The following is a 24,620-nucleotide window of genomic DNA, read 5'->3' on the forward strand; positions in this document are numbered from 1 at the left end:
GACCAGTTAACTGCCTTTGGGATCGCATGTTCTATTCCAAATTTGATCCAGGTTCGGTATCGTTGCAACAAACGGTACTGAGCTGGATCATTAGGGTCCCAACCCGGGTCCCTGGAGGGCACATGATCTTTGGCTGTGCCCTGTAAAACTCATCCCTCAATCTGTGTTTCTACATGAGCTCAGGCTGCTTTTAATACAAGCTGCTTCTCAGTTTCAGTCATATCATCTAGCATAAGATCCACATCTTTCCAATCCAGGTCCAAATTCTTAGTAATCCACTCAAACCTCTTCGCAACCCCACTTGGGTCCTCTCTGTACCCCTTAACTGCATCCTTCCACTTATCCACATCATCCATCTGGAAAGGCACTCTTATTACCATGGGTCCCCCAGGGCCCATTGCCTGCCTTAAAGGCGCCTCTATAATAGGTCTCATTTTACTGCGGGCCCTGGTCGTAATTGGAGTATGTCTCGGGGAAATAGAGGGTCCCGTGTCTCCTTCCGAAACCTCCTCCTCGCTGTCTGGGACCGCTGGAGAGGTTGAAGTTGAAGCTGGTCCCGGACCCGGGGGTGCCACATAGTCCTCTATCCTTTCCTCCGCCTTTCTAGGTTTCTCTCTCACCTTCAAACACCTCTGTCCAATACTACATGCTGAACAACACCGCTTCAACTTCCCTAACTCTTTCTGATTTTCCTTTTCCAAAGCCAACGCCATGGGATCTTGGGGAGCTAAATTAAAACCGCAATCTTTCTGCCACTCAGGGTGATTTCGGAGGGGGAAAAACATATCCGCATACATAGCTTCGTCCCATTTTCCCTCCCTCCTTAAGAATAACAGGAGTTGCAACAAGGTATTATACTTCAGAGTCCCATTTTGGGCGCAGCCCGTCAGCCAATTCCTCACCCACCGCACAGACCACTTGTCCAGGCCATAACGCATCAGTTTCTCCAGGAGGAGGCCGTGAGGAACTGTATCGAAAGCCTTGGAGAAGTCCAAGTAGACAACGTCGACTGCTCGCCCCATGTCAACCGAGCAGGTCACTTTATCATAGAAGGCCACCAGATTTGTCAGGCATGATCTGCCCTTGGTGAAGCCGTGTTGGCTTTTCCCAATCACGTGCTTCATTTGACTCGTGATGGCCCCCAGGAGGATCCGTTCCATAACTTTCCTGGGGATTGAAGTAAGACTGATGGGCCTATAATTACCCGGATCCTCTCTTGAGCCCTTCTTGTAGATAGGGGTAACATTTGCCTTCCTCCAGTCCTCTGGGACATCCCCCAATCTCCACGACTTCTCGAAGATGAGAGAGTGTGGCCCTGCAATGACATCAATGACATCATATGTCCATAGAAGAAGCTAAAAGGTTGCTTGATGCTTCTTAAATAGGGGGCAGCTGTAGTGAACTGTATGGGTACCCTGGGTCAAGGGCAGCAGACAATGTGTTTCAGAAGCTGCTAGAGCTTCCTCAGGCCCATACCATTGTGATTCCCCTTTACTTGTCCTTACTTGGCAGCAGCAAGCACGCTCAAGTTTCTCACAAGGTTCACAGGAGTTGCTCCCTTCCCTCCCTTCCCTCCCTTCCCATTTATGTTCCTTCCTTCCTTCCTGCCTGCCTTCCTGCCTGCCTGCCTGCCTTCCTTCCTTCCTTCCTTCTTTCCTTCCTTCTTTCCTTCCTTCCTGTACCGGGTTTGGCTGGGAAAGAGTTAATTTTCTTCATAGTAGCTTGTATGGTGCTATGTTTTGGATTTGTGATCAAAACAGTGTTGATTACACAAGGATGTTTTAGTTATTGCCGAGCAGTGCTTACACAGAGTCTGGGCTTTTTCTGCTTCTCACACCACACCACCAGCGAGTAGGCTGGGGGTGCACAAGAAGTTGGGAGGGGACACAGTAGAAAGGCTGATCTTACTTCTGACCCTAATGAAGGGACTTCTGTTATGCAGCTGTGAGAATCAAGTAATGAATACTCTGACCAGGAATAAAGGGGCCCTGCCTCCAGCCAGGGGGAGGAAAGGGACAAATGGGTTTACTGGACTGAGTGGGTTCGATGGACTGGCACATCAGACCCACAGGAGTATAAGGCTTTAGTGGACACCCATGCACAGTGTACTCTAATACCTATCATCAGATTACAAAGGGGCAGAACCCATCTGTATTTCTGGAGTGACAGGGGGATTCCAACAGTTGTCTGTGTTGGAGGCCGAGGTAAGCCTAACTGGGAATGAGTGGCAAATGACCTATTTGACTGGCCCAGAGGCCCCTTGTATCCTTGGCATAGACTACCTCAGGAGAGGGTATTTCAAGGACCCAAAAGGGTACCGGTGGGCTTTTGATATAGCTGCATTGAGTACAGAGAAGATTAAACAGCTGTCTAGCTTGCCTGATCTCTCAGAGGATCCTTCTGTTGTGGGATTGCTGCAGGTTGAAGAACAGCAGGTGCCAATTGCTACCATGACATTGCAGCGGCAAAAATATTGCACCAACCCAGACTCCCTGGTTCCCATGCATGAGCTGATTTGACGACTGGAGAGCCAAGGAGTGATCAGCAAGACTCACTCACCCTTTAATAGTTCCATATGGCCAGTGCAAAAGTCTGACGGAGGGTGGAGGCTAACAGTGGAATATCGTGGCCTGAACAAAGTCACGCTGCCACTGACTGCTGCCGTACTGGACATGCTAGAACTCTAGTATGAACTGGAGTCATAGGCAGCCAAGTGGTATGCCACAAATGATATTGCCAATGCATTTTTGCTTGATCCCTTTGACAGCAGAGTGCAGGCCACAGTTTGTTTTCACGTGGAGGGGTGTCCAATACACGTGGAACTGACTGCCCCAGGGGTGGAAGCACAGCCCTACCATTTGCCATGGACTGATATAGACTGCACTGGAACAGGGTGAAGCCCCTGAACACCTGCAATATATTGATGACATCATTGTGTGGGCCAATGCAGCAGAGGAAGTGTTTGACAAAGGGAAAAGAAAAATACGGATTCTTCTGAAAGCTGTTTTTGCCATAAAACAAAGTAAGGTCAAGGGACCTGCACAGTTACCCAGGACCACGTACAGATGGCTTTTGAATATCTCCAGGGAAGGAGACTCCACAACCTCCCTGGGAAACCTGCTCCACTGCTCAGTCACCCTCACAGTAATAAAGTGTTTCCTGATGTTCAGATGGAACCTCCCGTGCTTCCGTTTGTGCCCATTGCCTCTTGTCCTGCCACTGGGCACCACTGAAAAGAGCCTGGCTCTTTTTTCTTTGCACCCTCCCTTCAGATATTTCTATAAGTTGATGACATCCCCCCGAGCCTTCTCTTCTCTAGGCTAAACAGTCCCAGCTCGCTCAGCCTTTCCTTGTATAACAGATGCTCCTCCTGTCCCTTAATCATCTTAGTGGCCCTTCACTGGACTCTCTCCAGTACGTCCATGCCTCTCTTGTACTGAGGAGCCCAGAACTGGACACAGGGCTCCAGGCGTGGCCTCACCAATGCTCAGTAGAGGGGAAGAATCACCTCCCTCAAACTGCTTGCAACAATCTTCCTAATGCAGCCCAGGATACCATTAGCCTTCTTTGCAGCAAGGGCACATTGCTGGCTCATGTTCAACCTGGTGCCCACCAGGTGCTGGAGAGGTTGAAGTTGAAGCTGGTCCCGGACCCAGGGGTGCCACATAGTCCTCTATCCTTTCCTCCGCCTTTCTAGGTTTCTCTCTCACCTTCAAACACCTCTGTCCAATACTACATGCTGAACAACACCGCTTCAACTTCCCTAACTCTTTCTGATTTTCCTTTTCCAAAGCCAACGCCATGGGATCTTGGGGAGCTAAATTAAAACCGCAATCTTTCTGCCACTCAGGGTGATTTCGGAGGGTGAAAAACATATCCGCATACATAGCTTCGTCCCATTTTCCCTCCCTCCTTAAGAACAACAGGAGTTGCAACAAGGCATTATACTTCAGAGTCCCATTCAAAGGCCACTTCTCTTCATCTTCTAGTTTATACAATGGCCACCACTGATTACAATACTTGATTAAAGTTTTCTTATTCACATTTCCTCCAGGAGGACCCCCTATGTCCTTCCAGTGATATAAAATCCAACCTAATGGAGTTTTCTTTGATATCTCTTTACTTTGCTGTGACCCCCCCATTTTATTGGTCCCAGTTCTCTCCTGTATTCCCACAGTATCTTAATAGTTAATTCCACGGTTCACACTTTACCACTTAGAGGGTTACAGAATTACTGTTTTACATCCGTACAACCTCTTTCTTTCGCTTCGTCCGTCTCCGGCCGTTTCCCTCGCGGGACAACGAAACCGCGGATCAGGACTCCGCACTCACTTCGTACTAAGAGTACGTCTCATTCACACACACACAGGACAGCATACACACTTTTGACGACAAAACACTCAAATGTCAATACAAAGTACGTCTCATTCACACACGCTCAGGACAGTATTGACACTTTTGACAACAAAACGCTCACCTACCAATACAATGAACAAAAATCCTAAAAGCAAACACAGAGCAACTACTTGTCCTTATAACATGCCAAACACAATCCCAAAATCAAATAACCGAGTTCCAAAGCCAAGATCCAATATACCCAAATGCAAGCGTTCCAAATGAGCACCGAAGCGCTCCCAGATGAGCACCGAAGCGCTCCCAGATGTATACCTTTAAGGCGCTAGCAGCCCGGTATACTCCACCAAGCGTGAACCACTCACGGCTTACAGGGGTTTCTGACAAATGACTAGTCCCAAACCAAATTTAAGAAAGAATACCTTTTTCCAAAGACAGTTCTTGTCTGCTCCCGCAGCGATCCGATTGAGGCAAGGAGTCCCTCCGGAAATTTTCCGGGGGTACCCTAGGGAATCCAGTTCTCAACGGGTCCTGCAGCTGAGCAGAGAGGGTCCCATCTGGGGTGCCAAAACTGATACAAAAATTCACGGATGCTTCTCCTCACAGTCCGAATCTCCCCAAGGGAGAAACGGAGTATTCAGAGAGTCCCTGAAATGAAACTCAATAGCAACGAAGTTACTATTAAGCAGGTATTCTTTATTGCAGCGCTGGGCAGCACTGGGGATTCTCCACCATGAGTGCTCCACCGATTTGGTAAACTTTCAGAGATTATATACTATAAAATCCTACATATTCACAGGATTTCCGAGAAATCATTTACATAAACATGAGATTTCCTGGAACTCATTAACATATGCAAATGTCCGATCCGCATGCGCAGTTGTCTCCCGTGCTGGTCTTCAGGTGGTCTTTGGGGGCCTTCAGATGAAGGCTCGTAGTCTTCTTCACTGTGTTCACTGATTGACCTCTACTTCTGCGCAAACTCAGTCCTAGGATCACGTAAACGGTGTCCTTCAAGGCTGTCGTCATCCTATTGTGACTTCCTATCTTCCATGCATTTGTTCTCCCAAGGCCCAGTTGTCTGGGATGGGATTATCCTGGAGCCCCCCTTATCTTATAACTATTCTTCTAGCTACTCCTTGAATCACATCAAACTGTAAGGCACCCTTAAATCACGCCAGGGTGTCTTCTGATCTAATTAGGTGGCTAAGGTATTTACAACATCTTTCTTGCTCTTGTGTTTTTAACCCTTTCAAGGGCCCCCTGCTCAAACGCTGTCACAGGCAAAGAAGGGACCAGTCCTGTGAGCAGGACTGAGAGGCCCCTGCATCCAGGCCCAGCCCAACAGCATGGCCATGCAGGATTACTGGGGCAGACTTTGGGCTTTGCACGGTGCTGCAAGATACAGGCAGCACTGTCTGCAAAAATGGAAAACCAGAACCACATGCCGACTTTGGAAGAACATGTGTGTGGGGAAAATAAGAAAAAGACCATAAGGGGTTCCCAAAAAAAGACCATGCAAACCAGAAAAAGTGGCCAATGGGCCTGTGAATCTCAGACTGGATTTCGAGGTAAGTGCGTGCCACACAGAGAGGGCAGGTGGTGGTGGGGAGCTCCCTTTGCCCATGGTTGTGGTGGATCTTACAGCTGCCCATAAGACCATTATGGGGTGCAGGCTGGTGCTATATGTGTTTCCTGATCCTTAGGGCAATGCTGAAAAGAAGAGGCAGGAGACCGAGCATGCAATCAAGACAGTCCTGTTAGACAACGATTACTGCAAAAGCAGCAAGATCCAGGCTTTGGGACACAGGCCACAGCCCTATGCTCTTAGAGATCACAGCTACTGCAGAAAGAACAAGCAGATCAGTACGAGCAATGGGGTGTTGCAGAGCTGAAAGACCATGATCATTTTCAGGCACAAAGAAGTAGCAGGCCGGATGGTGGTGATAAAAAGGCTGGTGGGGCTGTTGGTTTTGAGGCCTTGGCTTACAGGCTAGCAAAACAGAAAAAGCTGTTAAAACAAAGACTGCTAATTAGGAAAGCTAAACGAGTTTTGCATTGCTGCAAATGTCTTGTTGGCAAAGGGGTTACGGGGACCACAAGGGCCCGTAAATGCAAACTGTTTTTCTGAATGTGGCGGGCCAGTGAACATGTCTCCCGCTAGGGTAGACGATGGCACCCTGGAAGGGACTTCCCGGTTACTGCATCCCCCTGCAGAGCAAGAGGCTGTCGAACACAATGAGGATGTTTCTCAGGGGGGCCACCTGCTGCACTCCCAACGCCTGAGGGGGCATTGGAAAGACCAGCTTTACCCCCACCCTCAAATGTAGCAGAGGTGGTAGAGGAGGCAGCAGACCGCCCTGTGGCTTCCATGGAGCATGTTCGGCAGTGGGACTGGCCGATCCAGAGGTTCGGAGCTAGGTGGTACGTAGAAGAATACAGATTTGTTGATTTAGATCAGGTACCACTACATGAAGCTTATGAAACATTTATTTGGGGTGTAGAGCAAATATCTGACCATTTACGTCGGCTGTTTGAACCTGGTGATTAGGCTCAGCTCCATCTTGAAGCTGCCAGCACGCATGACTCTCTATATTCTCCCGCCATTAATTTAAACAGTATGAATGCTGTGAAATGTTTAGACTGGGACAGTACTCTCTTGCAAAGTAAGAGAGAGCTGTGTTTTGATCAGACTGGCTATCATTATTGTAAAAGTCATTGGGAGTGGGCTATGCAGAACCCTGCAGCCTATATCCCCCGTTCCAAAACTATAGACAAAAAGCATTGCTATTTAATTGATCTAAATAACAGCAACAATAATCTCTGTTTTGCTGGGAGTCTCGCAGCGCATACAGCAGTGAAGGATCTGACAGATGCGAAACTGTTAAGCAGAGCAAAAGAGCTACATGACAAACTGGGGTGGTCTGTGCACAGGAAAGTCATGCTGAGTGACATCCCCTTGTTTGAGGAACTGCTGCATGTTAATATATGCATCCTCCTCCTATCTGAGGGGAAAAAGGCTTGGGGGATCTTTAAGTCAAATGACAGTCTTAGATATCCCAAGATCTGTTTCCTCCATTTACATGATGAACATTATTATGGGGTTAAGGATGTGAGGAAGGTATTTGGGGCAAGAAACTTTTGTGAGCTTTGTCATACATTGTATAACCATGGCCATATCTGTAAATATTATTGCCGGCTCTGCTTGTCTCGTGACTGTGCTGTTACCTTGGGGAGAAGGATAATGTGTCCCATCTGAAGGCTGTTGTGCAGGTCTGGAGAATGTTTACAGAGGCACAAGGCCCAGGCTATTAAAAACCAAATTGATTGTTTGGCTGAGAAGTGTAAGGCCTATGTAGAAAACCATCACGAATGTAAAGGCTGGAAGTGTGGAACGTGCTATAAAAAGGTCCATAATGTAAGCCAGCACCAGTGTTTCATGCCCATGATCAAAAATGCAGAAGCAGGGCAGGGCTATATTATCTATGACATGGAATGTATGCAGGAAACCAGGACACATATCCAGAACTACATTTTTGCCATGGAGTTAGCTCCGGATGCCCCTTGGGATGAAGAAGAAAGGGCAGAATGGAAACTTGAAGCAGAATGGGAGTTTAAAGGGGACACATGTCTCATGAGCTTTATTCAGTTGTTTACGGACACAAAGTTTCGGGGCTACACTTTCCTAGCACATAATGCCAAAGGCTACGATGGCTACTTTGTTGTTAGCCAGCTTCTGAAATAAAAAAATGGATGTGCAATTAATCACCAAGGTGGTAAACTCATAGAATCACGGAATGGTTGAGGTTGGAAGGAATCTCTGGAGATCATCTTGTATTATCCCCCTGCTCAAGCAGGGCCACCTAGAGCCGGTTGCCCAGGACCATGTCCAGATGACTTTTGAATATCTCCAAGGCGGGAGACTCCACAACCTCCCTGGGCAATCTGTTCCACTGCTCAGTCACCCTCACAGTAATAAAGTGTTTCCTGATGTTCAGATGGAACCTCCCGTGCTTCCGTTTGTGCCCATTGCCTCTTGTCCTGCCACTGGGCACCACTGAAAAGAGCCTGGCTCTTTTTTCTTTGCACCCTCCCTTCAGATATTTCTATAAGTTGATGACATCCCCCCGAGCCTTCTCTTCTCTAGGCTAAACAGTCCCAGCTCGCTCAGCCTTTCCTTGTATAACAGATGCTCCTCCTGTCCCTTAATCATCTTAGTGGCCCTTCACTGGACTCTCTCCAGTACGTCCATGCCTCTCTTGTACTGAGGAGCCCAGAACTGGACACAGGGCTCCAGGCGTGGCCTCACCAATGCTCAGTAGAGGGGAAGAATCACCTCCCTCAAACTGCTTGCAACAATCTTCCTAATGCAGCCCAGGATACCATTAGCCTTCTTTGCAGCAAGGGCACATTGCTGGCTCATGTTCAACCTGGTGCCCAGCAGGACCCCCAGGTCCTTTTCTGCAAAGCTCCTTTCCAGCCATGCGGCCCCCAGCATATATTGGTGCATGGGGTTCTTCCTCCCCAGGTGCAGGACTTGGCATTTCCCCTTGTTGAACTTCATCAGGTTCCTGTCAGCCCATTTCTCCAGCCTGCCGAGGTCCCTCTGGATGGCAGCACGACCCTCTGGTGTATCAGCCACTCCTCCCAGTTTTGGGTCATCAGCAAACTTGCTGAGGGTACACTCTGCCCCAGCATCCAGATCAGTAATGAAGATGTTGAACAGGATTGGGCCCAGTATTGACCCCTGGGGTACATCGCTAGTTACTGGCCTCCAACTAGACTTTGTGTCACTGATCACCGCCGTGTGGGCTTGGCCATTCAGCCAGTTTTCAAACCACCTCACTGTCTGCTCATCCAGGATCTTATGGGAGACAGTGTCGAAAGCCTTCCTGAAGTCTATGTAGACAACACCCATTGCTCTCCCCTCGTCTACCAGGCCAGTCACTTCATCATAGAAGTTTATCAAGTTGGTCAAGCGTGACTTCCCCTTGGTGAAGCCATGCTGACTACTCCCAATCACCTTCTTGTCCTTCATGTGCCTGGAAATGGTTTCCAGAATTAGCTGCTCCATCACCTTCCCAGCGACTGAGGTGAGGCTGACCGGCCTGTAGCTCCCTGGGTCCTCCTTCTTGCCCTTCTTGAAGGTAGGAGAGACATTTGCTTTCCTCCATTCCCCGGGCACCTCTCCCAGTCGCCATGATTGTTCAAAGATTATTGAGAGTGGCCTTGCAATGACATCTGCCAGCTCCCTCAGCCCTCCTGGGTGCATCCCATCAGGGTCCAGTTTGCTTAAGTATTCCCTGACCTGATCCTCCTCCAACAAGGGTACGTCTTCCTTGCTCCAGGCTTTCCCCCTGGTCTCTGGGACCTGGGATTCCTAGTAAAGACTGAGGCAAAGGCGGCATTCGGTACCTCAGCCTTTTCCACGTCCCATGTCACCATGTCTCACTCAGCAGCAGGCCCACATTTTCCCTAGCCTTCCTTTTCTCACCTGTGTACTCAGAGAAGCCCTTCTTGTTGCCTTTGACATCCCTGGCCAGATTCAATTCCATTGGGGCTTTGGCTTTCCTAACCCCATCCCTGCATGCTCAGACAGTGCCTCTGTATTCCTTCCAGGTTACCCATCCTTGCTTCCACCCTCTGTATGCTTCCTTTTTGTGTTTGAGTTTGGCCAGTGTCGTGGTTTAACCCCAGCCAGCAACTAAGCACCACACAGCCGCTCGCTCGCTCGCTCCCCCACAGTGGGACGGAGGAGACAATTGGAAGAGTAAAAGCAAGAAAACGCGTGGGTTGAGATAAAGACAGTTTAATAGGTAAAGCAAAAGCCGTGCGCGCAAGCAAAGCAAAACAAGGAATTCATTCACTACTTCCCATCGGCAGGCAGGTGTGCAGCCATCCCCAGGAAAGCAGGGCTCCATCACGCGTAATGGTTACTTGGGAAGACAAACGCCATCACTCCGAACGTCCCCCCTTCCTTCTTCTTCCCCCAGCTTTATATGCTGAGCATGACGTCATATGGTCTGGAATATCCCTTTGGTCAGTTGGGGTCAGCTGTCCCAGCCGTGTCCCCTCCCAACTTCTTGTGCACCCCCAGCCTACTCGCTGGTGGGGTGGTGTGAGAAGCAGAAAAGGCCTTGACTCTGTGTAAGCACTGCTCAGCAATAACGAAAACAAATCCAAAACATAGCCCCATACTAGCTACTATGAAGAAAATTAACTCTATCCCTGCCAAAACCAGCACAGCCAGGAGCTCCTTGTCCATCCACGCAGGCCTCCTGGCATTTTTGCCTGACTTCCTGCTCGTTGGGATGGATCGCTCTTGAGCTTGGAGGAGGTGATGCTTGAATATTAACCAGCTTTCTTGGGCCCCTCTTCCCTCCAGGGCCTTGTCCCTTGGGACTCTACCAAGCAGATTCCCGAAGACGCCAAAGTTTCTCCTGAAGTTCAGGGCTGTGAGCCTGCTTTTTGCCCTGCTCCCTCCTCTCAGGATCCTCAACTCCATCATCTCATGGTCACTGCAGCCACGGCTGCCTTTGACCTTCACATCCCCATGAGGTACAGGAGTATGAGTTCCAGTAGAGCACCTCTCCTCATTGGCTCCTCTATCACTTGGGTCAGGAAGTTGTCATTGATGCTCTCCAGGAACCTCCTGGATTGCTTATGCCCCGCTGTGTTGTCCCTCCAGCAGATATCGAGGTGGTTGAAATCCCCCATGAGGACCAGGGCCTCTTCCCGGCCTCTCCTGATTTTGTGAGCCCTTCCTGTTACATCATGTGCATAGAAGTACCCAGCCTGAGTATATGTCATAGACCCTTTAAAGTTTTTACCCACGAAACTAGGCTCCTGCCTTCCCCATGCTTTGGGTATTGAGGACTGAGGGGGAGAAGTCAGAAGTGTGCCGTGACTCGTCTGCATTCCTGTCTGGGCCTGCAGCAGCTAAAGAAAGGAGAACAGACATAGAAGTGACAGTAGTGTTCAAGGAAAAAAAAGGAAAAATCCTGGAGAAGGCTGACTGGCAACCAACTCCCCTCATGCCTTTTTAATAAAGTTTCTCTGTACTTGAGTTAAAATGATTGTCCAGTGTTTCATTTCATAGATGTGTGGAGTAGCAGCGTCTTGGTAGACGTGTCTATGCCGCTGCTTCTGTTAAAAGAGATTACTATGCTCCTGGGGAGGTGGGAAGCTTTGGGGTACTGACAGAGCAGCCACAAAGGTGACCTGGTAAACATACTGACAAAGGATATCTCCTTAACTGGAAAACCTCCTTGATGGGGAGTAGTTGGCAGGACAAAGAAACCTTGATGGGTGCAGGACAAAGAAACCCTGGGTATATTAAAATTAAAATTCCAAACTATTAGGCACTTGGGCGCCAAACCCTTGGATTCAAAACTCCACAGTCTCCATAGATGAAATACCAACCGAGGGGTCTAGTGCCTTTTTATCACATGCCGCGCCTAAATTGCCTAAAAGTGCCTTGACTCGTGTACAACAATATCATATTAGCTCCGAAGCCTCACTAGGCATAACTAGTCTTATTCAGGATTTAGAACAACAGGGTATTATTCAGAAAACTCATTCCCCGTATAACTACCCTGTGTGGCCTGTCCATAAGCCTAATGGCACCTGGTGTTTGACAGTAGATTATCGTAAACTGAATGAAAATACTGGACCCTTACACGCTGCCGTCCCATCTATCACAGATCTTGTTTTCACTATAGAGCAAGCAGCCCATCCTTGGATGGCAGTCCTGGATGTAAAGGATACGCTTTGCATGGTCCCATTACAACCTGAGGATCAAGAGAGATTTGCTTTCACTCGGGGCAGAACACAGTACACTTTTACCCGATTACCCCAAGGATTCAAACATAGCCCTACATTGTCACATCAGGCCTTAGCTCGGGAAATAGAACAAGTCCCACAGGAACCAGGGGTGACAGTATATCAATATACAGATGACATTTTAATTGGAGGGGATTACCTCAATAAGGTCCAAAGAATGCATGATCGCATCCTGGTCCATGTGGAAAATAAGGGAATTACTATCCCTGAAGCTGAATGACAGGGACCTAGCCAAACGGTTCAATTTTTAGGCATAACTTGGCAAAGTGGCAGGCAGTGTATTCCCTCTGATACCTTGCAGCAAATATCCAAGTTGAGCTCACCCTCCAATAAGAAGGAGCTCCGACAAGTCCTAGGAACTTTAGGATTCTGGCGAGCCCATATTCCAAGGTTCAGTATAATTGCTCGACCCTTATATGATCTGTTGAAGAAGCGTGCTACCCGGGAACGGACAGTTACTCATGAAGAGGTGCTTCGTTTATTAATACGCAATGTTTTAGAAAATCAGGCTATGGGCCCAATAATACCAGGGGCCCCCTTTAGCCTACATATAGGACTCGCAGAAAAAGGATATCAATGGGGATTGTGGCAACGAGCTCCCCATGAGGCCCAATTGACTCCCGTACGGTTCAGGTCAAAGGGGTGGCAAGGTTCACAATCACGGTACTCACCCTGGGAAAAATCACTGCTGGCTACTTATGTAGTCCTATTAGATACAGAACTCTTCGCATTAGACGCACCCTTAGAAATACAGACCCCGTTCCCCATCCTCAAAAGAATCAGAGAGTCTGCTCCCGTTCCCCAGGGAATTGCACACTCCAGTACAATCCAGAAGATGGTAATGTACATAGCACATCGCGGCTGGGTCGAGGGGAGAACAGGACTTACAGGGAAATTGACAGAGTACAATATCCAATGGCCAGGGGGTGCCGAGCCACCCCTTGACATGCCGCCCTCACCCATTCAAAATGCGCCACCCCCATCTGATTTACAAAAGGATACCAAAGTTTGGTCTAATGTCTGGTTGTATTGGGCTTACGTGGCAGGGTTTTAGTAGCAGGGGGTGCTGCAGGGGTGGCTTCTGTGAGAAGATGCCAGAAGCTGCCCCCATGTCGGACAGAGCCAGTTCCAGCTGGCTCCAAGACGGACCCGCCGCTGGCCAAAGCTGAGCCAATCAGCGAAGGTGGTAGCGCCTCTGTGATAACATATTTAAGAAAGGATAAAAAACATGGCGCAGCAGCAGCTGTGAGAGAGAGGAGCGAGAAGAATGTGAGAGAAGCAACTATGCAGACACCAAGGTCAGTGAAGAAGGAGGGGGAATGCTAGAGCAGCTTGGTGAGCACCTGGCAGCTAGCCAAGGTCAACTCACCACACTGGTTTACGGGTGGATCAGCTCAAAGGGTTAAAGGGAAATGGAAGAGAAGGGCTGCCCTCCTGCAGCCCTCAGACGGGACATCTGAAACACAAGAGCTAGAGGGATCAGCTCAATTGGCTGAGCTCCAGGCAGTAGTGCTAGCTGCCAAATGGGGTGCCAGCACAATATATACTGATTCCTATGTGGTATGGCTCAATGGCTCCCATACTGGAAAGCTGAAGGATGAAAAATTAAAGGCAGGCAAGTCTGGGGAAAAGAATTATGGGAAAAGCTATATTTAATAGCTCGAACGAAGCAGGATGATGGGCATCCTCTTCAAATAGGGCATGTATCAGCACATACGAAGGGCACAGATCTAGGATCCGGATGGAACCATGAAGTAGAACGCTTGACTGAAGAACCTAGAAAGAGCAGTGATATTGTTCTTCCACTTAACATATATACTCTCTCCACCTCTGATCATGTGATGCTGGGTTGGCTACATGACCGCTTAGGACCTACGGGTGGCCTGGATTTATATCGACCAGTTGGCCTCCAAGGGTGGCCCATTTCTAAAGTATAATGCTTAGACTTTGTAGCTTAGCTGCCCTTTCTGTGCAGCAGCCCGAGCCAAACTTTTGGCTGGGCAACAGTGGGCTAATCTGAGGGAAGTTAAATACTTGTGGTCCTCATGGCAAATAAATAAATAGATTTTTTTAGGGCCCCTACCCCAAACTCTGAATAAATGGGAATACATTTTAACCGGGGTAGAGATTGTCAGCGGTTTAGGTATGGCCTACCCATGTCCTCAGACTAGTGCGAAATGTGTATTTTTTTTTTTTATTAGGACAATGGTTTACACACCTACCTCTACCCTCTGAGATTCAATCAGACAATGGATCACATTGTAAAAGTAAAGATATACAGAGATGGGCTGAAGCCCGAGGAATTAGGTGGATTTTCCACATCCCTTATCATCCCCAGACTATAGGTATGATTGAACGATGGAATGGACTTCTTAAAATTCAACTACAAATTTGCACTCGGACCAGTGAGTCCAAAACCTCAACTAGTACCTCCTCATATCATGGATGGCAACATCACCTTAATGATGCGGTTGCTGCTTTGAATAACCGACTGGTAGTCCGATCTGGAAAGCTTTTGATAGCAGCTGCAGTGCAACCTCAACTTCAAGCGTAAATGATAATCATCAATTATCTATTGGACAGACTGTCCAGGTTATTCATCGTCTGCAAAAAGGAAGTTTTCCTTGCATATTACAAACACCCCTTTGAAGCGCCATGTGGAAGGTCTTGGCTACCAGACCTCAGAGCATGGGCACAGCGCAGCTTAATGATATTAGATATCATTTTAGCTGTCGGAATTGTGCTTTTTTGTATTATACCTTGTATCAAATCACTGTATGTATCACTTTTAACTAAACTGGTACTGTATACTCGTGTCTCAATTGATAAACCCTCTCAGGAGTTACAACAACATTGGGCTTGATGCGGATATAGGTCTCTGCCTCATGCACTAGGAGGCAAGAGACACACACCAGATATGGTGTAGTCTCACTCCTAATGACCCATAAGTGGCCATAGGCTAAGGGGTGGAGTGACCCAGTAAACATACTGACAAAGAAGGATATCTCCTTAACCAGAGTCCTGAGACATCCCTGATAAGCTCAGAGGAAACTTCCTTGATGGGGAGCATTTGGCAGGACAAAGAAACCTTGATGGGTGGTAGGACAAAGAAACTGTGATAATGAACTGACCTTCCAGGAAAACAGGAGTCAGGAACAACTAATCTGGGAACTGATGTCCTACACCCACTTATGTAGCTACACTAAAAAGGTATAAAAAGTAACTCGCTACCTACCCCAAATGAGCTTCTCTGCAAGAACAGCTCTGCAAGAGCTTCTCTGCAAGAGCCTCTCTGCATGAGATCTCCCAGACAGACCAGACCCTCGCTGGGGACGCCTGGCTGACTCTGGACTCTGTGACACGGATCATCTTTGAAGTGAGACTTTTCCATCGTCCATTAGCCCCACTTCTGGGAGCAGTTTGGTGAGCGTCGTACTGGTAACACTTCACATAAAATATTTATAGGCACGCACAGGTAAAGTTTCATAAGTATATACTTGCTTCACTAGTTTAATTCTATAATAACTTGTAATATACATATATTTGCTTTGCTCTTGTTTTTTATATATACACACACACACACACATATATATACACACACTTGCTTTCCTAGTGGTAATTTTTTAGTGACTTGTAGTTTATATACATATATATATATATGTTTTTACTAATAGCAGTTTTGTAGTAATTTGTAATACAGAAATTCACGGAAACCCAGACCTCCGTATCCTTGTGTATTGCAGAATCCGGAGAACCCCACAGTCACGATCTTTATACACCTGTGGGTCAAGTAACCCTCATAGGTTGTGACCGTGACCGCTACAGGTACAAATCCCCCTTTTGAAGCTGCTAAAAGGTGAATTTCCGATCTGAACAGAAGCCAAGTGGCAACCTGGCTTGCAAGCAAGGACGCTTACAGCTTACACAAGGCTGCTTACAGCTTACACAAGGCTGCAAGAAAGCATTTTAAAAGAAACAGGGTGATTGTGGCACAGGTGGATGGATGGACAATGGCAGGCAGACTTGGTGGATATGCAATAGTTTTCCAGAAACAATGATGGTGTTAAGTACATCTTAACGGTGACAGACATATTGTCCAAGCCTGCCTGGGCCATTGGTCTAAAAGACAAAACAGGTTCTGAAATAGCCAGGGCTTTAAAAATAATTTTTAGCGGGGGGCGCAAGCCTCAGAAATTATAGACTGACCGGGGAAAAGAATTTTTAAGCCAGCCTTTAAACAAGCTTTTAAAGCAGTGTAATGTTCACCATTTTGTTACTAATAATGAAGTAAAAGCCTCCATCATAGAGTGTTTTAACAGAACACTCAAAACCAAGATGTGGAGATGATATTTTACAGCACACAACGCTTTTCGCTACATTGATGTGTTATCAGAGTTTATAAAAAGCTATAACCATAGCTTCCACAGAACTATCAGAGCCAGGCATGTGGATGTGAACACTTCAAACTCTGCAAGGGTTTGGAAAACTGTATATGCAGGTGTGCTTAAAATTAAACAATCTGCACCTCTGCTCAAAAAAGGAGACCACATCAGGGTGTCTAGAACAAAAGAGAGTTTTGAGAAAGGTTATGAGCAGAGGTTCACAGATGGAATTTTCATAATAGCTGAAATTGTGAGAAGGGGACAGATACCTGTGCACTGCTTAATAGACTATGGTTACAAAGCAATAGAGGGGACATTTTACCCTGAAGAACTTCAAAAAGTGAATGCTGACAAGGACAGAAGGTACAAAATTGAGAAGATCATTTCTGCAGAAGGGAAAAGAAGAAAGTAACAGCTGCTGGTGAAGTGCCGTGGCTGGCCTCAGAAATCTAGCAGTTGGATAGAAGTCTCCCAAGTCCAAGACATCAAGTGACTGGAAGTGGAGCAGGGGGAAAAAGAAGAATGGCAGACGGAGGTTTCCACATCACACTGCCCAGCAATGCTAGCACCAAAATCTTCCCACAAAACACCAGCTTGAACTTTGCCATACATCTGGTGAGACTCCTGGAGCTCTCTGGGAAGTGGGAGGTGGGGTGTTGGAAAAACACACAGCTGGAATAGCATCAATGAAGACACCATCTTTGAAATAGCGCTGCAGGGCAAGACATGGCAGTATACTTTGCAGAAAAGCTATTATCCATCCCTCTCCATGTTAGTGGAACACATGAACCATCTTATTAACCCCCACAAAAAAGCTTCAGCTGTCGACTCTCCAGCAGTGGGCCTGGTCTATGACCCCATCATAAGGAAAACAAAGCTCAAAAAGGATGAGAAGCCTTATACTTTTTTCTACAACTGGGAATCTAGCACATATTTTGGGGGCTTCTCTGGGGGCTGCTGCTAAGAAATTTCCCTCTGTGGCGGACATCACCAGAGGATTTAACTCACTCTACCTCTACATGAACCTTGTAGAGCACCAGCTTGTCAGGGACTTTGTACTTCCTTTATTTTGCTGTGTTCCAACTGGCAGTAATAACGACGAGATCATTATGGTGACATATAAGCCACACTACTTGCTGGTAAACTGCCAGCACATCAACCTGAACAGCACTGAAATAAAGACTGACCAGAACAAGCACATCTCATTTTCCTTTGGGAAGGTGATTGTCAAGCTGCATCTTCAGCCCCAGAAGCCTATTTTAAGAAAGCACATCAAAATGGTAGTGGTAAAAAGTTATGGGGACCCGTCTTTGTACGTGAATTATTACAGAGCCCAGGCTGGCAATGGTCTCCCTAGCTTTCAACGTATTCTTGTGATGTACGGTGTGGGCGTTGGAGGTAATATTCTGTAGCCTGTTTCGAAAGGCTGTCCCGCTTTTGAAATGGTGTTTGGAAATTGTTACGCCGCACATTAAAAACACTGCTCAAGATATTGCAAAAAATGTGTTTGGCTATGTTTCCAAGGTTGTCGTGGACAAGTTGGAAATGCTGTCAAATGAGGAGGGCTCGGGACTGTAGAGAACTGCTATTGCAAAACAACGAGATGTCTCAAACAGCCTTGGTGCTAAAACCACAATGCAGAGCAACGGTCACTAGGACCCAGGACCAGACAGTACCTGGAGTGGGGGTGAGGGAGGGAGTCCTACGAAGGCGGGGACCCTCCCCCTCGGTCTGTGAAGCCTATGAAGCACTTATTCCCCCTCCCACATACGGCCCGGGGGAGGGTCCTGGTATCACTTCTGTTGGTTTGACTGGTTGCCCCTCTTAATTCGACTGGTATCTCTACCACTCCTGGAACTCGGATGAGAGAAGGTTCCAGAATTCCAGAGTCTGAAATCTATAAATAGGGACTCACTCTCTCTTGCCCTCTTTTACCCACCGAATACCCCCGTTGGCAAGTCCGACGCTGGATCCAGGACTGGTGATTCTCTTCTTCTTTCCTCTTTCTCTCTCTCTCCCTCTCTCTCTTTCACTTCTCCTAAGGTTATTAAGTTGTTAAATTGTAGTTAAGTACTGCACGGCCTACCTCGATTTTCCATAAAGCCGCATAGCTTAGCCACATAGCTGGGGTAGATATAATCATGAGAGGGCTGGCCGGTATCGAATATTCGTGCTCAATAGAAGCTTTCCATTAAAGCTGGTATTTGTGTACGGGCCTTGAGTGTTGGCTCACCTTAATCCACACGGAGAGCATTTGCGAATCTTAGTCACTCCTTCCCCTTTCCCCCAGGTGGGATGTGACAGGGACTTGCTTATATTCAAAGAAAAAGCCTTAAAAGAAAGAAAGCCATGTCACGCCCCCAGAGGGAAGGTCTGCCCCAGCCCTGTAAAAGACAAAGGAAGTGGGGCACCAGACAACAGTCTGACCAGGACAGGAAGAAGAAAAAAAACAAGCCGGGCCGAACCATGCAAAAGAAACAGAAATCCCAGAGAAAGAGGTCCTGTTCTACCACTAGAAAAGGAAATATATTTTAAAACGGATGGTTGCTGTTCATGCCTGCTCAGAAGAATGTACCAAATTTGAGCTGGATTTGTTTGAAGTGTCTGTGACACAGACCAGCATTGAGAAAAGCCTGTTTACTGAGGCGCCTCCACTTTTGGCTATTGCAGAGTCTGCACCTCTGGACTTTTTCATAGCTAGGAATGGGGAAGATTACACAGATCTGAACAACACTCTGCTGTAACTTGGCTGCAAGATTGTAAAAGCTGAAAGTTCAAACTTCAGAGCTGGTGAGGCTGTGGGTCTCATGAATTACCCACTGGCCTCTATTTTCAGCCAGCTGGACGTTATGCTGGGGGACCCACTGATAAGCCAGAGCTGTTTATGAAGAAGGTGCGGGTGGTGCCTGGAGTGCCTTTGGGGCATGCTGAGGCATTACTCATGGCCAACACTAAATACCTGGTGGACCGGGTGGGCATGAAAGTGTTCAGCATACTGACCAGCAGTCATGTCAGCAGCCAGGAAAATTTGTTTCTGGGCCAGGTACCCAAGCTTGTTGTGACTGGATTTGTAGATAATGGCACTTTTAGTGACAATTATGTGAAGAACCTTTACAACTTTAAACATTATGATATAAATTTTGTGGCCCTCTATGTGGATGGTGAACAAACGCAAACAAAACTGCTGCAGCCTGATTTCGAGAATGGCTGCTGTGTGAGATTATACATGCAGCTCGTTCAGACAATCGGCTGCCATATGAAAGACCATTCCCTGCTGGTTGACAGGGAAGAGTTCACCCATGGCTATACCCTGTTCACTGTTGACCTGTCTCCAGACAAAGAATGTTCTGATCACTATGCCCGATTAAAACAGGAAACCTGAGAGGAGAAGTACTCTTTGCAGGGGCCTTGACCACCACCATTAATATGATCGTGTATGGTGTATTTGACAACATGACAGAAATAAACCAGAGAAGACACATGCTCTTCGACCAGATGTGAAGATGGACACTGAACAGCTTGCTTGTTTTTTTTCAGCAGACCCCTAGCCAAGGAAACATTTCTAAGTGTTTACTCAAGTGACTGGTTCCCTAGGGCCCATGTTTCTCCAAGACCAGCGAACGTCCACAACTGAAGCATCCCCTCTCCACAGCCTGCAGATACCACTGTGTCTTTTTCCTACATCACCGTAACAAGGTACTACCTTATAAACAACTTTTAAAACTGTATTCTAACGATTTAGTACAAAATGCCCAGATGGTGATGCATTTTGTAAAATATGAATATGGAGATTTCCCATGACCAGAGCTACTCAAAATATGTTTCAGAAGACCCAGACCTGCATCTCTTGCAATGATTTTGATAAATATATTCTGTTGTATCTGGTTATTGTTAACTTGCCTACCGTGACTGTGGGAAATCCTAGAAAATGAACGAAAGAAAAACAAGGAATGGCAAGTGCAACTCAAAAGTTTGGAGACCCAGTGGTGCTTGGAGAGGTTGGAAGCCCAGGTACAGAGGGACATGCTGGAAACCCAAGTACACACAGTGAGGAAGGGTCAGAGTGCCCGCACTGGGCAATGGGGGCATAGGAATCGAGCAGTCAGTTACCCCAGTGATTATGGGGACAGCGGCAGCTGGAATTTCTCTGCTGAGGAATGGACTGGAGGGTCCAAGGATGAAAATGGTAGAGCAATCCCTGTGCGCCCTTTGGTTATTAATAAAGCAAAAGGACCCCCTGGGGCACTGCAGCATGCAATATCAGCGTGGGACTACACTCAGGATGAGCTGCAGAATGTGGCAGACTCATATCGGCAGAACTCCGGGGAGAGAATGGGACAGTGGTTACTGCGAGTGTGGGACCAAGTAGGGGAGAGTGTACAACTGAGTCCCAAGAAGTGGTGCGCCTGGGAGCAGTTTCCCAACATTCAGTGGTGACGCAACAATTAAAAAGGACCCGGGCAAATGGAAATGCAAGTTATTCTCTTTGGGAATGGTTGCGGGGGGCAGTGAAAACACAACACCCCTCCCCATTTGATTGGAATGACAGAATGGTGACACGGAAGCATATAGATGTGGGGGCAGGGGGGCAATATTTGAGAGAATTGGCTATTCAACAAGGTATTTATAACCCTGCCTTCACTAGCCCCGACTCAAAGGTATTTACCTCAGGAATGCTATCCAGACTTAGTCAGGGCACCTTTTTGTCTTAAAGGGAACATCATATTGATCCTGGGAGGTGCCCAGGGGACAGCAGTTGGTGATGCAATTCTAGCGCTGAGGCAGTTAAGAGAATACCAAGCCAAAAGGGAAGAGAGGACATTACCCTTTGTGGATAAACCACAAAAGAAAAAAGTTACCCGAAAGGAGATGTTATTATTATTAGGTTACTTTAGTTACACATTATTATTAGGTTACTTCATCCACAAACAAAATATATTGATGGATTTCCTCTTACTGATTGGGCTCTTGAAAAAAAAATGGGTTTTCACTGTGAAATCGCCTACCTTTTTGTGAAAATAAATAGGTCCACATTATTATATGTGTAATCCAATAAATTTGGGCACCCACTACGGAAACTTCAATTGAGCCAGTGGAGATATACTCAAGATGTCTCAGGCATGTCAGATGAGTTAAAATGGTTGCAACTATATTAGCTTTGATTAACCCATTATGGCCCAGCGTCTTTCTGTTATCCGTGAAGGTCTTACATGAGCTTCATTCTATCAAACTAAATTATTATCCCAGAGAAGTTATTTGTAGGTTTTGACCTAAGAGCTAGACTATGGCAGTTTCCTTGTTTCCACTCCATGCTTTGATATTTTTTCTAGCAGAATGATATAATAAATTCAAAGGATGAACAGTATTACAGCAACTACTTGCATCAACTGCTATTTTCTCCAAAATGGGAATCATCCACTGCCTGGTGTACCACAATGGTTCCCACTGAATTAAAACTTCTGTTGAGATTATTACTACTCTACTAGTCTATAGGATAGTCATGCCAGCTCTGCTGTATCTATTTAATGAAGATTTTAACTCTTAATCATAGAATCATAATAATTCAGTTCATGCTATCAGATACACAGCAAAGTGGATCTATTCATTGTCTCAGCTCTGTGCTTATAGCCTAACCCTCCAAGGTGCTGATTTCAGTAGGAAGCAGTTTCAGCCAATATGACTTTCCATTCTGGAACGCTCTCCTGTCAGATGTCTGAGCCAGCCTGCCTCTCAATCTTTTTTTTATCTTTTAATGTCTTTGAGACATCGAGAAATACATAACAGCAAATCTGTTTATAATGACTACCTTCTGACCAGCTTTATGTTGACACAAACTGCAACAATGTCATGAGGTGAAATCTGCTTTCAAAAAGAGAATTTGTGTACCATCTATATTTTAAAACAAACAAACAAACAAACAAACAAAAACATACACAGGTTTTAAATTGGACTTAGGCTTTGGGCTTGCTATCTGTCTAGAAAATTAGTTTATCCCCAAACTCATGTTTACTACTGTATGATATACTAATTAAAATAGCAGATGGGGAATTTACATTAGCTAAGCTGTTCCAGAGGTCCTTGTTCTTTATATTTTTATAGTTGTGTTTCTTTGAGTAATGAATTATCCCATTCTGAAACACCTTCTCAATCAAAAAGTTCCTCAGCATATGCAGATTACAAGCCCCATACACACGGAGATGGGCATAGCCAGATCAGCATGTAAATCCCAGTTTCTCTGAAATAGCTAGAGCTATGTTGGAGAACAATGCAAAGCTGATAAAACTAATGGAGAATTTTAATAACCATTCAAATGTTGAATAAATAGGAATTGAGATCAAAGTCAAACATTGTCTCACGGTCATTGTTTGTTTCACAGAGCAAAAACACTCATGATGAAGCTCAAAAAATAAGGTTTTGTGTGATGAAGCTCTGTGGTTGCAAGAAAGACAGCCAAGAGATACCAGACTGACTCATGCATGGATGAACAATTTGCTTTGCTTAATCCAAGGACTAGGGGAGGATGGAAGCAGGCTAAGGGAGTAGTATAGCATTGATCAGGCAACATGGAAATGTGACTATAAACCAACTTTACTGAATTTAAGAAAGCATGGCCATTATTCTATCTGCAGCAACAGATCTAAATTCATAAGCATTTTTATGGTAACTATTTTCTTCATATTTACAGACACATGGCATCAGACTAGTAAAAAATAATATGTTCTTCATTAAGGTACCGTGAAAAGACTTCAGCTAAATAGCCATGTAAGTTCAATAAGGTATAGCACCTATTTTACAACTGGCTATTTTTTTAGTTCCCTTAACATAAAGATTAAAACAATTCAGAATAATTTGGTGGTGCATATCATAGCATTATGGGTAACAAGATAAATGAATGCATGTAGGAGTCTGAAACAAGAAAATTATATTCTAGAATATCTGAAATCAAAACTTGCAAGTCCCTTCCTCCTCATGGGAGTTTGTAAGAGACCGAAGTGTTAAGAACAATTGTCTCAAAGCTTGCTTGTGTGTGTTTATCTGATAAGACCGGACAGTAGACCACTCTTTTGTCTGACAAGACCCGAGGGCAGACCACTCTTTGGCTTATCAAGTACCACCATCTGGCAAGGAAACTTTTGCAAACTTGCTGAAGCAGCAGGCCATTCTTTGGCTTATCAGGCACCACCAAGAATAGGACACCAACTGGTATCCGGTCAGGCCCCTTGCCCCACCAGGAGATGTGCATGTGTTGGGTACGTGATGTTGCCCTGGGTAACCAAACGGAAACGAGAGGGCAAACTCCCTCTCCAACACCAGAAAAAAGACGGCACAAGGAAACCTGAGTGTGGCCATCCACCACCGAAAAACAGAAGACAGGACCAACGGGACGCCGCTGGATCCATGGTGGTGACTATCCTTTGCTTATCTCTCTGAATGCTTGCTTAATTTCCTCCTAATATTTCCTGCCTTTCCTATCGCTTTACTCTTTTATATTTACCCAATAAAACGTCTGATTGGCGGCATATGACCTCGTTTGTGTCTTAATTTCGCCCTTGGGATCATTACAAACCTTCCCCGAGCCTGACAATCAGACCGGGACTTAACAGAGTTTTTTTTCTATTTCTATTTCTATTACAAGGAAAAAAGATTAAACAATGAATGAAATTTAGTTATTTAGACCATTGTATGAGAGGATTTAATCATGACATTTTAGCATAAGTAGGAATCTTGGGGTGGAAAATCCATACCCGCCAGCTTCTTTTTTTTTTTCCTTCAGTGATCCTGAATGGTCCTGGCTGACAGTGGGACAGTGTAAATTGTGAATGTTTAACATTTCCAGTGGGAAAAAAAATCTTGATTTAATTTATTTTAATCCTAACTTTGTAACACTATTTCCATGACAAATTTCCTTTTCACATTGTCTCTATCTAAGCCAGTGTCACTGTCATTTCTAGTAGTCAAACAAATGACCAATAACTGAAAAATTAAATCTTTATATATGAAACAAACTCACATTGTTGTAAGAAACAGTATCAAACATTTCCT

The sequence above is a fragment of the Platalea leucorodia genome (assembly GCF_965183815.1).
Source record: "Platalea leucorodia genome assembly, chromosome: W".
NCBI lineage: Eukaryota > Metazoa > Chordata > Aves > Pelecaniformes > Threskiornithidae > Platalea > Platalea leucorodia.